Source organism: Terrapene carolina, unplaced genomic scaffold (genome assembly GCF_002925995.2).
Source record: "Terrapene carolina triunguis isolate 2854851 unplaced genomic scaffold, T_m_triunguis-2.0 Scaffold112, whole genome shotgun sequence".
In the NCBI taxonomy this organism is placed as follows: domain Eukaryota; kingdom Metazoa; phylum Chordata; order Testudines; family Emydidae; genus Terrapene; species Terrapene triunguis.
The window spans coordinates 9738024-9754585 of NW_020664463.1; the positions used below are offsets into that span (position 1 = coordinate 9738024).

At 44.5% G+C, this 16562-nt stretch overlaps 1 long non-coding RNA gene across 1 annotated transcript in view; it reads left to right on the top strand.

Annotated features, from left to right (window-relative positions):
• The first annotated feature begins 11255 nt into the window (after positions 1–11255).
• LOC113406608 overlaps positions 11256–16562 on the top strand; it is a 10083-nt gene continuing 4776 nt past the window's right edge. The window contains exon 1 of the long non-coding RNA XR_003369808.1: positions 11256–14422. This is a non-coding gene — a long non-coding RNA (uncharacterized LOC113406608). The remainder of the gene's footprint in view (positions 14423–16562) is intronic.

Here is a 16562-nt window from a genome sequence, read left to right on the forward strand (position 1 = left end):
GTCACCTGAGGGCAGGGCAGTAGAGTTCCAAGTGATGAGCAGAGTGGCTAGAACAGGCACTTCTGGAGGCTGATCAGAGTGCATTAACAGACCAGGGCGTCCACAATGGCGCTGCGGCGCTCCAGCAGAGGCGCATCAAACGTTATTCCACTTGCCAAGGTGAATTACCAGGAGCGCTCTAGCCGCGGAGTCAGAGTGCTCTACGTGCCTTGCCAGTGTGGACACATTGTGAGTTAGAGCACACTGGGCTGCTTTAATGCGCTCTAACTCGCAAGTGTAGCCATGCCCTGAGTACAGTTTTCCAACCTGTTGTGCAGTCACCTTATAGTAAGTCCATCTAGGCTATATTTATCTAGAGTACTTATGAGAAGGTCATGTGAGACAGTATCAAAAGCCTTACTAAAGTCAAGATATATCACATCTACTGCTTCCCTGTCCCACTTCTCTCCCCCCGAGCCACAAGACTTATTACCCTGTCAAAGACGGATATTAGGTTGGCTTTATACAATTTGTTCTTGACAAATCCATGTTGACTGTTACTTATGTTATCATTGTCTAGGTGCTTATAAATTGATTGTTTATTTGCTCCATTATCTTTTTGGGTACTGACTTAAGCTGACTGGTCTATAATTCCCTGGGTTGATCTTATTCCCCCTTTTATAAATAGGTGTTATATTTGCCTTTTCCAGTCCTCTGGACACTCTCCCATCGTCCATGATTTCTCAAAGGTAATCATTAATAACTCAGAGATCTCTTCAGATAGTTAGGTATTGTAGGATATATTTAGTCAGGCTCTTCCAACTTGAAGACATCTAACTTGTCTAAGTAATTAACTTGTTTTTTTCCTATTTTAGCTTCAGGTCCTACCCCATTTACACTGATGTTCACTATGTTAGTCACCTGATCACAGCTAACCTTTTTGGTGAACACTGAAATAAAAACGGCATTTACCACTTTGGCCATTGCTGCGTTTTCTGTTATTGTCTTTCCTTCCCCATTGAGTAATGGGCCTACCCTGTCTTTGGTCTTCCTCTTGCTTCTAATTGGTTTGTAAAATGTTTTCTGGCTACCTTTTATGTCCCTAGTTAGTTTAATCTCATTTTATGCCTTGCACATTCTCATTTTGTCCCTATATACCTGTGGTTATTTAATTAATTTATTTATTTATTTTAATTCATCCTTTATAATTTGACCCAATTTCCACTTTTTGTAGGACTTTTCTTTTTTTGAGTTGCAGGTTGTTGAAGATCTCCTGGTTAAGTCAGGGTGGTCCCTTACAACACTTCCTATCTTTCCTATGCATTGGGATAATTTGCTCTGATGCCCTTTAAAAAACTGCCAACTCTCCTTAACTCTTTTCCTCTTTAGACTTACTTCCCATGGGATCTTACTTACTAATTCCCTGAGTTTGCTGACATCTGCCTTCTTGAAGGCTGTTTCCCCCCCCACCATGCCTTAAAATCACAAACTCTATCATTTCATGATCACCCTCACCCAAGATACTTTCCACCTTTAGATTCTCAACTATAGTTCCTCCCTGTTTGTCAGAATCAAATCCAGTATAGTCTCTCCCCTAGTCACTTTCTTCATCTTCTGTAATAAAAAGTTGTCTCCAATTGAATAATCTGTGCCCTGCTGTGTTATTTTTCCAACAGATGTTTGCATAGTTGAAGTCCCCCATCACCACCAAGTCCTGTGCTTTGAATGATTTTTGTTAGTTGTTTACAGCTGAAAGTTTAAACTATTCTTATGCAGGGGGTAGGCTTGCTTCTCCCTCTCAGCCAGTCTCCCTGCTCCCTGCTGCAAGCTAGAGGGGAGCCCCTGCAGCCGCTGCTGAGTGCCAGGCAGGGGGAAAGCACGGAGCCTAGTGTTGTCAGCCTGGCTGGAGGAGGAGTCAGACTGCACCTTTTCTTACTGGTCCTCCGTACCGGCCCGTACCAGCTTACTTTCACCTCTGCTCCACAGTCATTCTGCACTGGCTCAGCTTGTTGTTGAACCGCTCCTTGCTGCTGTCAAGGCTCCCTGTGAGAGTTTCATGAGCCACGGCATTCAAGGGTCTCCAAGGATCACAATGGGCATTTCGACTTTCCCTATGGTGATCTTCTGATCTGAGAAAAAAGTCCCAGCTTGCAGCTTCCTGAACAGGCCAGTGTTCTGAAAGATGCGTGCGTCATGCACCTTTCCGAGCCAGCCTGTGTTAATGTCAATGAAATGCCCACGGTGATCCACAAGGGCCTGGAGAACCATAGAGAAATACCCCTTCCGATTAACGTATTCAGAAGCTAGATGGGCTGGTGCCAGAAATGGAATATGCGTCCCATCTATCGCCCCTCTGCAGTTAGGGAAACCCATTTGTGCAAAGCCAGCCACAATGTCATGCACGTTACCCAGAGTCATGGTTCTTCTGAGCAAGATGCGATTAATGGCCCTGCAAACTTGCATCAACACGATTCCAACAGTTGACTTTCCCACTCCAAACTGGTTAGCGACTGATCAGTAGCTGTCTGGAGTTGCGCCGCAGGGTGGGTGCAAGCTCATCACACAGTCCTATGAAAGTGGCTTTTCTCATCCGAAAGTTCTGCAGCCACTGCTCGTCATCCCAGACTTCCATGACGATGTGATCCCACCACTCAGTGCTTGTTTCCCGAGCCCAAAAGTGGTGTTCCATGGTGGTGAGCATATCGGTGAATGCCACAAGCAATCTCGAGTTGTATGTGTTACTCGAGTCAATATCATCGTTGGAGTCCTCACTGTCAGTTTGGATCTTAAGGAGTAACTCAACTGCCAAACGTGATGTGCTGGCGAGACTCGTCAGCATATTCCTCAGCAGTTCGGGCTCCATTCCCACAGACCCAAAAGGGAAGACAGAGCGCGCAGCACAAAAAACGTTGAAAGTTGGCGCCAAATGTGGATGGAAGCACAGGGATTGCTGGGATGCGAACTGATACATAATGGGGCATTGGGACAGGACCCAGAATGCCCCGCCCCCCCATCCCCTTCCCACAAGCCACAGTGCCAGAATGGGAAGAGGTGCTCTGTGGGATAGCTGCCCATAATGCACCGCTCCCAATGCCGCTGCAAGTGCTGCAAATGTGGCCATGCCAGCATGCTTGCAGCTGTCAGTGTGGACAAACTGCAGCACTTTCCCTACTGCGCTCTCCGAAGGCTCGTTTAACTCAAAGCACTCTACATCTGCAAGTGTAGCCATGCCCTCAGAGACTAGTTGTCAATATTTCACAGTCAACCCAGAAGGGCATATCGAGTGGGGTCCCACAGGGGCCTGTCCTTAGGCCAGTTCTGCTCAATAGCTTCTTAAATGATTTGGATAATAGCACAGAGTACATGAATAAAGTTTGGAGACAATACCAAGCTGGGGGGGAGTTGCAAGCACTTTGGAGAACAGGATTAGAATTCAAAATGACCTTGACAAACTGGAGAAATGGTCTGAAATAAATAGAATGAAATTCAGTAAGGATAAATGCAAAATACTACACTTAAGAAGAAATAATCAATTGTACAATCAATACAAAATGGGAAATGACTGCTTAGGAAGGACTACTGCAGAAAAGGATCTGGGGCTTATAGCTGATCACAAACTAAATATGAATCAAGAACGTAACACTGCTGCAAAAAAATGTGAATATCATTCTGGGATGTATCAGTAGCAGTGTACTAAGCAAGACACGAGAAGTAATTCTTCCACTCTACTCCACACTAAAGCCACAACTGCAGTATTGTGTGCAGTTCTGGGCACCACATTTCAGGAAAGATGTGGACAAATTGGAGAAAGTCCAGAGGAGTGCAACAAAAATGATTAAAGGCTTAGAAAACATTAATTTTGTAAATGGTCCATGATTTTACAATGGGCCAAGCCCTAACTCCATATGTCCCTGAAATTAAGTATCAAAGGGGTAGCCGTCTTAGTCTGGATCTGTAAAAGCATCAAACAGTCCTGTGGCACCTTATAGACTAACAGACGTATTGGAGCATGAGCTTTCGTGGGTGAATACCACTTCTTCGGATGCATGTGCATGTATTCACTCACGAAAGCTCATGCTCCAATACATCTGTTAGTCTATAAGATGCCACAGGACTCTTTGCTGCTATCCCTGGAATTGGAATAGTTAAAATCCAGTTCTGGGCCCTGATCAGAATTTTACGATTGGAGCCCATATCACCTTAAAAGGCAATAAGATTACCTTCAAGAAGATGAACTTCTAGAAACATCAGCTAATGCCCAGGTTCAGAGTCCTAAATGGAAATAGGAGACAAGCCTGCTGGATTGATTTTCAGAGGTGATGTCAGTGAAAGCTGTGGATGTCCAGCACCTCTGAAAATCAGGCCAGGCCTCTTTTGAAATGCTATTTAATAACTCCTGTGGAACTGTATGGAGACTGAGCCAAGAGAAGCATTGCCAGGCAAGCTGTGCTAATACAGGACAGGAACGTAACTTCTGGGTGGAGAGTAACTTCTGCCTAAAGCTGAATGAGCTTAGCAAAGTGTGTCTGTGATAAATGCTCAGCAGAAAGCGGCTACATCTCATTTCTCTCACTCTTTGCTGAACAAATGAACACACTGAACTTTTATCATCCCCAGTATTTTTAATCCCTCGTTGGCTTCTCTTGATGTTCTAGAGCAGTTTGTACTGAAACAACTCAAACCTGTGGATCTCCATTCACATAGGCAGGATCTCATCCTTAGAGTGCGAATCTGCGATCTCCATCAAGAAAGGGCCGAAGAACATGATATTGCCATTCCCTCCATGAGTAACAGTAATCATTTGAATTTATATAGCTACTTTCTTCTCAGGATTATAAAGGTATCACTATACAAATGGGGAAATCTCGGGCATAAAACCAGTTTGGTTATCCAAGGTTATTCAGCCAAATAAAACCAGACTTGGGAATAGGGTGCAGGTCTTCTAACTCTCACTAGACCATGCCTAAGTAACATTGTCAGTGCCAGTATAGCAGACCTTAAGCAGTGGCAGTACTAGTTCTAGAAATTATAGATCAAGCAGCAATAATAGTAAGACTAGTGTGTTCATTTTGGAGCCACAGTTGCTACTTTTCTGCATGAGGTTCTGGTGCCAATCGCTAAAGATGATTTTTGACTGTGGAAAAGAGAGGGGCTCAGGGACCCAGATTCCCACTTGTCCTGCTCTCAACCGCCTCATAAATTAGAGCATTTCTATAAACTGTTTTACACACATTTGACTGTGTAGCTGGTTTCACCGAGGGCAGTAACTGCAGGCTACTTCCCCTCCTCGCAACAGCACAGAGACTAAAGACAACAAACCGCTTTACCCTGGGTGTGCGGAAGAGACAATATTGCTTCATTGTAAGAGAGAGAGAGAGAAAGTGTAAAGTAGTAACTGCCTTAACCTAAAATGCCTAATCTTTCTGTATCCTAAATTTGTTCTGCAGCTCGCATAGCCCTCATGGAGTCAGCACTAGTTTATTTAGCTCTCACAGAAGTCAGAATTCACATCCTACTCAGTGCCATGGTTTCACCAAGAGAAAACAGCTTTCCTCCAACCTCACCCTTTTAATGGTCTCTTCTAATGAGTCATTGCTGTGTGAGGCCTCACCCTCGTTTCCTCATAACAGTCCTTGCTGTGATGGCAGATGCCTGTGCTGTTTGTCTTTCTCTGGAAGAGAGTTTTAATCATGTTTATGCGAAATACTACCTGGGTATTCGCCTGTGGCTATGACTTCATATTTTCCAGTGTGCTCACCATGTGCAGTTAGGGGGTGTACAACCAAAACACTATCCCTCCTCTTTTCTGGGTTATAGTGTTCTCCTATCATGGTGTAAAGGACAATGGAACCTTGTTTGTTGCCGCCAGTGACCGGCAATTTTGATGGTGTTCCTAGTGTCTGTTCAGGTCTAAGCCCTGCACACTATCCCAAGTCTTATGTGGGTTATTCACAATTTTGATTACAAATTGTGTCACTGTGCATGTCTCAAATGGCTCTGATTAGAGCATTTCAGGGAATTCTGACCACCAACTTTGCCCCATGCTGACTGGAACCTAATCTTCAGAGGAGTCATCAACCAAGTATCCTGCAGCTGTTTGCTCACTCCTTTTCTATCTGGGGTTTCATTTAGTTTTGATCATACTCATTATCTATGTATGCAGCCACCTTTTCCCCACCCCCAATAAAGTTAACTGCCTCTCCAGACATAAAAAGTTAATGATACTTGGTGAGGCCAATATTCTGATAAAATCCACTTTCCCTTTCCCCCTCATCTGCACAAAATTCATATTACACTTGAGTTTGTCCTATTATGCCTCCCTATTTTCTGTTGTGAAATTATTTCCTGCTAGGAAATACTCCTCACTCCTTTTGCTGACCCTAAACCTGTATTCTCCAGGTATATGACTCCTATGTACATGGCATAAATCCACCTTGCTCAGCTTTAAGTTATTTATATGTAACCCTTCTGCCAGGTGGAGCCACCAGCAACAAGGGCCGGGTTCAGTAATACAACAATACAACACAAAACTGGCTCCAGATCCCACCCAGTGACTGGGACAATTACACACCTCCCCCAGGAGCCTCTAAGAGGTAATACTTCCCCTCTCACAAGCACAGAGTCTGAGTGTAGCAAAACTTGTAATAAAAGGAGGGAAGTAACTCAGCATTAATTTGGGAAAACACCACAAACAGGATTAATAAACATAAACCATGAGCAAAAGACCACCCTCCCCCCCATAAGTTGGGCAGTGTCCATTTACCCTTAGGTTCTAAAGTCCAGCAATCCAAGAGTCCTTTTAATGTGCCCATCCCTTCTTTGCACCCCACGCACAGTTGCTGTCCTTGGCCAGTGCAACCCCAGAGTCCAGAGGTTCATCCGCAGAGTTCATCTCCCACCCTGTGTGGAAAGCGGGGGGGAGGGTAAGGAGGTACCTTACATGCTGCACTGCTTGGGCACTCGCTCATCGCCCCAATGGCTGATTGCTGTGCCTCTCTGTGGGGCTCTTCTCTGGTCTGGCCCTCTCCACCAGCTGCCCACGCCAAGATGTCTTCAGGCCCCCCACTTAACACAGCTCTCAGTGATTTCAGCTGTTAGTGGGGGAACCTCACTGCTGGTGCATACTGGGTAGTCTCTTGCAATAGAGACACTGTCCCAAAGTAGATCTAATATGTAGACATCAGTGATTTCAGATCTTCAGTGTGTAACAAGACTCTCAATTAAGTCTAAATTAATTTTTTTTATTATTATTATTATTTTTTAATACTGTGAAGAAAGGAAGGGTCAACTGGTATCTAGGACCCACACCACCAAGTACAAATACCTATCCACACCCTCTCTCAACTCATTGGGCTTTGAAGCCCATGCCCCCTGCCCAGCCAGTGCCATTCAATTGAGGATGAGTCCCTCCATTGGGTATGCCAGGTACAGTTCTGCTGCCCTCAGTTCACACAAGGGTAACAACCCTTTATTACTGCTTCCCCAATAACAAGAAGACTGGGGATCCAACAGCAGCCACAAGTGATCATTTGGGCAAGCAGTCCTAGGAAGGGTGGGTGTATCCATGCAAACGAGATCAGTTCCTGAAATCTTTTTCCACAGCTCACCACTAAATGTCAGGGGAGAGCTCATTCAGACTCTGCTTACGTATATAACAGACCAAAGGACACCACAGAGGCATTCTCAGATGTCTGGTTTATATTGTAATTATGCAAGCACTGTTATTATTTATGTGTATTACATTAGTGCTTAAAGCCAACCAAGAATGGGGCCCCAGTGTGTTAGGTGTGGTGCCAATGAAGAGTAGTAGAGGTCCCTGTCCTGGAGATCTTATAATGTACTAGACAAAACAGACACAGGGTCGGGGAAGGGGTAGAACACACAAGTAGAGTGAACAGTGTGATGGTGGCAAACATGTCAGCTGCATGTTTTGGGGGATATTTAGGAGAGGATCAGCTAAATGGAAAGAAAAGGGAACAGAGAGGGGACATTGAAGGGAAGGGTGGTGTGGGGGAAAACAATGGGGAGAACATGGTAAGAGGGACAGCTGTGGAGTGAAGGTGAGATGAAGAGAGTGTGAGGGAGTGGGTGGGAGAGGATTGGAGGAAACAGCCAATCAGCACAGGGCAGAGAAAGTCCAGTCAAAATTATAGAAAGTTCTCTGAATGTCCAAAGACCCTTGCTTTGGCTGTTACTTGCTACCATGCAAAACCATGCTCTGAAGTGCCCCTAGCCTCTGTTTGCCAGAAGCTGGGAGTGGGCGATGGGATGGATCACTTGATGATTACCTGTTCTGTTCATTCCCTCTGGGGCACCTGGCATTGGCCACTGACAGAAGGCAGGATACTGGGCTAGATGGACCTTTGATCTGACCCAATATGGCCGTTTTTATGTATTTCTACTGGGCGGAGTCTCTGGTTCGCTCCTTTCTGTCCCTTTTCACCAAACTCACACCTGTGTCCTAGTGCTCCCAGAGTGTGAGTGGGATGTCCCTCCTGCACAGTAGCTAGAATAAGGAAAGAACAAGTTAAAAATTACTTAGCCAAGTTAGATGTCTTCAAGTCGGCAGGACCTGATGAAATACATCCTAGAATAGTCAAGGAGCTGACCAGGGTGATATCTGAGCCATTAGCGATTATCTTCGAAAACTCACGGAAAATGGGAGAGATTGCCGAGGACTGGCAGAGAGCAAATATAATGCCCATCTATAAAAAAGGGATTAAGTATAACGCGGGGAATACCCACCAGTCATCTTAACTTCAGTACCAGGAAGATAATGGAGCAAATAATTAAGCAATCAATTTGCAAACACCTAGAAGATAATAAGGTGATAAGTAACAACGGTCAACATGGATTTATCAAGAACAAATCGTGTCAGACCAACCTGATAGCTTTCTTTGATAGCTTAACAAGCCTTGTGGATGGGAGGGAAGCAGTAGATGTGATATAACATGACTTTAGTAAGGCGTTTGACACTGTCTTGCATGACCTTCTCATAAACAAACTAGGGACATATAGCCTAAATGGAGCTACTATAAGGTGTGTGCATAACTGGTTGGAAAATTGTTCCCAGAGAGTAGTTTTCAGTGGTTCACAGTCAAACTAGAAAGGGATATTGAGTGGGATTCCGCAGAGATCAGTTCTGGGTCCAGTTCTGTTCAATAACTTCATTATTGATTACGATAGTGGCATAGAGAGTACAATTATTAAGTCTGCAGCCGATACCAAGCTGGGAGGGGGGGTTGCAAGTGCAGGATTAAAATTCAAAATGATCTGGATGAACTGGAGAAATGGTCTAGGATGAAATTCAATGAGGACAAATGCAAAGTTCTGCACTTAGGAAGGAACAATTAGTTACATACTGTGGCGGATTAGCCACTGGGCCTACGAGCCCCGTGCCCAGGGGCCCCAGGTGGGTGGGGATAGCCCCCCACGCCCAGACTCTGCTCCTGGGCAGCAATGCCAGATGGGTGGGGTGGGCTTGGTGGTGGGGGAAGCCCCCAGCACCCTCCAATCTTGGCAGAAGCCAGCAGGAAGCAAGGGAAGCCCCCTGCACTCCCCAACCCTGTCCTTGGCAGAAGCCAGGGGAGCACAGGAGAAGCCCCAAGTGCCCCCTGACCCCATCCCCAGCAGAAGCCGGGGGGCAGCAGGGGAAGCCCCTGGCGCCTCACACCCCATCTGCCAGGGGGCAGCAGGGAAAGCACCAGCACTGGGACCCCCACTGTGGCCCTGGGACTGGAGGAGCTCTCGCTACCTGCTAAGGCCTTAGGGTTGGGGAAGTTCTCACTCCTCGCTGCGGCAGGGGGACAGAGCATCTTTGGGCCACAGTGGGGTGCAGAATGGGGGGGGGCCTGGGTGGAACAGGGGCAGGACCACAGGTGGAATGGGTGGGGAGGGAGCCCCCACTTGCTCTAGCCCAGGCCCCATGAATCCGTCCCAGGTTGCATACATACAAAATGGGAAATGACTGCCTAGCTAGGAGTATTGCAGAAAGGAAGCTGGGGGCTATAGTGGATCACAAGCTAAATGAGTATCAACTGTGTAACACTGTTGCAAATTAAGCGAACATCATTCCTGGATGTATTAACAGGAGTGTTGTAAGCAAGACATGAGACGTAATTCTTGCCCTGTACTGCACACAGATTGGGCCTCAACTGGAATATTGTGTCCAGGTCTGGGCACCACCATTTCAGGAAAGATGTGGAGAAATTGGAGAAAGTCCAGAGGAGAGCCACAAAAATGATTAAAGCTCTAGAAAACGTGACCGATGAGGAAAGATTGAAAAAAAATAGTTCATAAAAGTAAATACATGATTGTTACAAGGAGGAGGATGAAAAATTGTTCTCCTTAGCTTCTGAGGATAGGCAAGAATCAATGGGCTTAAACTGCAGCAAGGGAGGTTTAGACTGGACCTTAGGAAAATCTTCCTGTCAGGGTAACTAAGCACTGGAACAAACTGCCCAGGGAGGCTGTGGAATCTCCATCATTGGAGGTTTTTAGGAACACGCTAGACAAACACCAGTCGCGAACGGTCTAGTTATTATGTAGTCCTGCCTTGAGTGTAGAGAACTTGACTAAATGACCTATTGAGGTCCCTTCCAGTCTATGATAGTTTCTACCAATTTGTCCAGTATTAAAGTTAGGCTTACTGTCCTATAAATGCCAGGTTTGCCTCTGGAGCCCATTTTTAAAAAATTGGTGTTGCATTAGCTACCTTCCAATCATCTGGTACAGAGGTTCATTTCAGCAATAAGTTATATACTCCTATTACTAGCTTTGCAATTTCATATTTGAGGTCCTTCAGAACTCTTGGGTGAATACCATCTGGTCCTGGTGATTTATTGCTGTTGAATTTATCAATTTGTTCTAAAACCTCTTCTACTGACACATCAATGCGGTACAATACTTCAGATTTGTCACTATGGTTGCCAGGTGTCCAGTTTTCGACCAGAATGCCCAGTTGAAAAGAGACCCTGGTGGCTTCAGTTGGCACCACTGACCGGGCCATCAAAAGTCCGGTTGGCAGTGCAGTGGGGGCCCGTGGCTAAGACCGGCTTCTTGTTGGTGAGAGAGGCAAGCTTTCAAGCGACACAGAGCTCTTCCTCAGGTCTGGGAAGAGCTCTGTGTCACTTGAAAGCTTGTCATTCTCTCCCCTACAGAAGTTGGTCCAATAAAAGACATTATCTCACCCATCTTGTCTCTCTAATATCCTGGGACACACAGCTACACCACCACTGCATACAATTAAAAGAAGAACATTACTATTTAGTATTTAAACATGTTTAATATTTGCACATTACAAGTAAAATCTGTTCCCTTCATTCATGATTCAGTGTGGTCACAGTAAAACTTCAGTCACTTTGCTATTATTAACATGATTTGAACATACTGGAAATGATTTTATCATCAGATACACTTTTGGGAACAATAGAACACACAAACTGCCATTGCAAAGCTATAGAAATAAAGCTGAGCTAGTATTTAATAATTGAAAACTTATCAGGTATTTGTATATTGGCGCAGGGTTGGGTGTTTATAAACCTGCCAATTTCACTGCCTATCTAAACCTCAACAGGATACAAGACAAACCTGGGAGCTACATATTTATTTTGCAAATAAGTCAGTTTGGGGATCAAAATGACAGTACTGGTGCACAAGGTCCTTTATTTATCCATTGCCTTACTCAAAAAACATTGACGTCACTGGAAAGACTCCCCTTGACTTCAACAGGCTTTGGATCAGGTCCACAAATAGAGGTAGGGCAATGGAAGTGCAAACTTTCCACTATTAAGACTAAGAGGGTGGTTGGTGCTAATTTAGGGCCTTGATTATTGACCTCACTGATCAGAGTAGTGTAAATTGCAATACAATTTCTTATGGTGTGGATATCTGTCCATTTTCTGGACCAAGATCACCAAGCTTATTTTACATAGGTTACCAAATAGTAATTTTGTATAGTCACCATAACCCTGGAAAGAGAACAGGAGCTGAATATTTTGCACTGACATTACCAACTGCCTACGCATCCAGCCTGAATGTCGCAATTTATTTTTTAAAAATTGCTTAAACTCAGCTAGTCTAATGCTATTTCAACACTGCTAAATTTAATCAAGTTGTTTCTAGTGATAAGATGAAAATTTCTTGTCTAGACTAATGAATGCAGATTACATAAAATTCCAACAATCACTTGAAAACCAAAATGAAACTTCTTTTTTTAGAAACATGAAATAAAAAGGTAAAAATTACATTTATTCCCCCCCCCCATAAACATTGAACAGTAGGAAAAGGCCAAAGGCTGCTTTGGTTTCATCTTCTTCTTAAAAGAGATCATCTCTGAAAAGGCATCAAATGGCATAAATCCAGACAACAGCAGCACTAATTCTTGATTTTAAAATGTGCCAGGATTTCTACTTAGGACCTCTGGCAATAAAAATGATGCCTGTAGTCTCTATCCATGCCAAAAAACAAAACAAAAATTTTTTTAAAGCTTTTTCACCCCACAGGGTGCTGCAATATTGCAGGAGCTTCCTTTGCCTAGAAGCTAAAATCCTGACCCAGATTGCCTCGTAAAGACAGTACCATGAAAAAGGTGAGAAAAGATCACAGTGAACTATTCATCTCTACCTTCGATTATCAGTGCAAGTCCTGGCTACAGCTTAAAGGAAGTTCCCACCAGTTTCCATATCTCAGTGCAAGCTAAGTAATAGGAGCACCAGTTAAATTTTGACAGTCTTCAGGGAAAGACCTAGATGCTTGCTTATCTGACTAACAAAAGGTCACCGTGGATCTCTTCCAGCTTATTTTGAACTTCTTTTAAAAAACCACAACCAAATTTTCCCTTTCCCTTCTCGATAATGATTCTTCCACATTGAACTGCATTTGGCTGGTGCTTCAGACAACATTACAGCTTATTAGAGCTGGTTGGGAGCCACAATTTCCATTCTGCAGGAGAGCCTGACAAAAAAAAATTGCTCCAAACCAGAACGAAAAGCCAAAATTTTGTAGTTTCCTGTGAACCAAAAATTAAGAGGGGGAAAAAAGAAAAATCAACTTGGGACCATCTAAACATTTATTTTCAATAGCTTTGAAATGTTTCATCAATGTAAAAACATTTCATTTCAAAAGTGTCATTTCAATTCATTTTGTTGTGACTTTTATACCATATTAAAATATTACATACATGTTTAATACCAAAAGCCAAACAAAAATCAAAATTACTCTGAACACAAAATGTTTTGACTTTTACCCATTGCAAAATTTAGTCAAAAATCTGTACGTTCCTGCAAAAAGTTTTGATTTAGTCAAAACTGCATTATGACAGAAAAGTGTTCTATCCCATTTTTTTTTTAAACCAGATCTATTTAACCCTTGAGGTGGGACCATAGGGGCAAATGACTCAAATACAACCACTACTGGCTCAAGTCTGTTTCCTCATGCATGGATGAGAGAGAGATGCTGTATTCATTTTCCTCAAAATGGAAAAGGAAACACCAGGCAAATGAAACATTTGAATTCCACTGGGCACCCCTTTTATCTGTATGATCAGGACCACTAAGGCAGCAGTCAGAATGGAGATATTCAAGGCACGTGATCCTTAATGTGCAAAGGCCTTTATTATGCATTTCACTGCAGACTAGATTGGCCTCTTCCTTTAGCCTGATATTAAGCTGCCATGAATAAACAATGTCCCACCCAAATCCTAAATTTAGAATTTTCCTAACATACTGCAAGCTAATCTGCCAGGACCCAACTGACCCAACTTCCCATGTTCTACTAGGACAGAGGGACTCCCTCCCAATTTAACCACTGACCTCTAGTCTATTTACAGCAGTGGAGAGAACATGGGATTAGTGCAAAGCTCTTTATGCAGGTCGCAAGTTGCAGAGAAATAGGCCATTCTACGAAAAGGCACTTTTTCCACATAAGCAGTGCTAGATTTTACATGAAATTCAGAGGCAAAGAGTGTGACCAAATAAAGCGCACGCTTTGTGATGCAGCCTGACCAAATTAAGTCCGTGCCTTGACCATTAGGCTGTCCTTGGCTCAACTAACATTTCATTGCTCAGCTGGACTGAGGCCAAGTAAAAGAGAAATACCAGAAATAGGATACCATACTACCCAGACCAGGGATCTGTTCCAGCCTGGCAATTTCTTGCATTTCTATCCATTTATATAGACAGGAATAGCAGCTGCACTGACACAAGCTGGAAAAAACATACAAGGGCTATCAATGCTAATGTCTCAGATATAAAATGTTCATGAGGTAGGGCCCAGGAAGATCCCCAGCGTATAGTGTTGCAAAGTTACAATGGGTACACAGTTTGCCTTCCTCTGAAATAGCCAACATCGGCTCCAGTGGATGGAGACAGGATACTGACATACAGCAGCCCCATGGTCTGTGTAAGAACACCGTTCCTATGCTCTTAGACATGGTTGGTTTTTGGTAAGTACACTTGTTTTTGAAAAGTGTGTATTCTGTATTTTGAAGTGCTCAGGGTGGGGACTGTGGGGAAACCAACAAGATCAAAATGACTGTAGGACACATAGGAAAAGGAGAGTAAAACTGAGAGCGTGACCTAAGGTTTAGAGGGAAAATAAGCCACACCTGACTACTCATAGCCTTGTGAAGTGAGGGGGATGAGTTCCATAGTAGGTTAGGGTTCTTTTGCTCTGCTGTTTGGGTCATTTGGGTGGTTGCAAATAAACAGAGAGAAAGAAATAAAGAGATTTTGTCCTGCTATGCTTCAGGCCGTCTTTTGTTTTATACATATCCTTGGCTCAGCTGAGCAAATCTGTGCTTGCTTGTGGTTGAGCTGGGAAGCAGAAAAAGCCCTGAAGCAGCTGCAGACTTGAAGGTCAGATAGAGCCAGAGCAGCCAGCGGTGTTGGTCGGATCACGACTTCGAGCAGTTTTCCAGAAGTGCCAGATGATACCATCCTATTAGGATGCAGCATTACTCATGTTCATGAAATGGAGCGCTGGATCAGCCACTGTCCCTGAACATCAGAAAAGCTTATTTTTAGATCTGAAGTTAATAGCTCAAGCCCATCTTTATTCATAAGAAAACCAACTGTTTAAGGCTCAGACAAGGTGTTTAAAATATTTTATAGTACTATGGTTTCCTTTACAGAGTACAGGGTAGGAGATGGATGATGCTCCACTCGCCCATGACAACCATCTCAGCACATGTCTGTGGCCCTGGGTGACCCCTCTTACTATAAATCTTGTTTTAGAGTGTGTGTGCACTGAGACTGATGCGTTCACTGGCAGCCTGCCTCCCTTATAGCTACTAATGCTTCTTTGTCAGTTCAGCTGTGCTCCAAATCGTGCTATAGACTCACAGCTGAATCAAAAAGCAGGAAGAAGTGGTGGTCAAGACAGAGGAAGGCAGCACATTTTTTCCCCATTGTGGAGGCTACAGTTGAATCCAATTTAACCAGTAAGAGCCCATTCATGCAAGGTGTTGAGTGCCTCCTGTGAGATTCTAATTTTTTTCAGCTCCCCTTCACTTCACAGGAGATGTTCAGTCTCTTGCAGTGTCAGGTCTCAAGATCAGAGACAGACAGATGGTAGGGTGGTGAATTAAAGACAGGAGAGGTGCCCTATGGTGGCAGCAGCAGAAGCTTCAAACGAAGGCTCGAAAGCTGGGAGATGGAGCACTAAAATTTCTCTCCTGCCCAATGCTTCCCCCTCCTTTCCAAAGTATATCACCACTTTATTCTACCTGACCCTTTCAGCAACAAGTCCCTTCAATGCTGCAAAAAGCCATCCCATTCATTGCCCTCCATCACTGCTACACTCCCCCGACAGGTCTGTTGGCAGCTCATCTCTGCCTTCACACAGAGCAGGTAGTTCACTGATGTTGTAATGCTTACCCAATCCCATTAGTAACAGCACACAGCTACAATCTGTTGTGTAAGAAAGGAAATATGGAAATCATCATTTATTTTACACTGAGTTTATGGAAAGTGGAATTTCCTGTCAAAAGTCCAAAGCTTTCATGGTCTCTCCTTGAGCTCATGCCAGTGCTGGGAGTCTGCAAAGACACAACTTTTTCCACAACAGAAACTGTCTCCCGCACACATCAGTTAGGAAGAGTCTGAGAGCCACTGATGCTTTCAGTAGCATTTATTCAGGGCTCAAAGACGACCCCTGCACCTCCAGGCTACTTTCTGTGCCAGAAATAGCAGCAGAATGCCACAGAAGATTTGAAAGCGTTTAGAAGCAGGGTCTTTCAGTTCCGGTGCTAAAGTGAGGTTCAGAAAAATCTAGGTTCAACTCCCAGTTCTGCCATGCATTTCCTATGTGATCTTGGGCAAGGAGCTTGGGCCCAGATCCTCAGAGGTATTTAGGCAACTAACTCCCATCCTTAATCTCTCTGTCTCTCAGTTGTCCATCTGTAAAATAGGCAGGGCCGGCCCCAGGCACCAAGCACCCAAGCTGGTGCTTGGGGCGGCACCTGGAGGGGGGCGGCGGCGCGGCGCTCTGGCCGCGGGGGGGGAGAGCCGAGCCCCAGCCGGGCCTCGCCGCCCTCCCCCCAGGGCTCTGGCCGCCCTCCCCCCGGCCGCCGGGGAGAGAGCGGC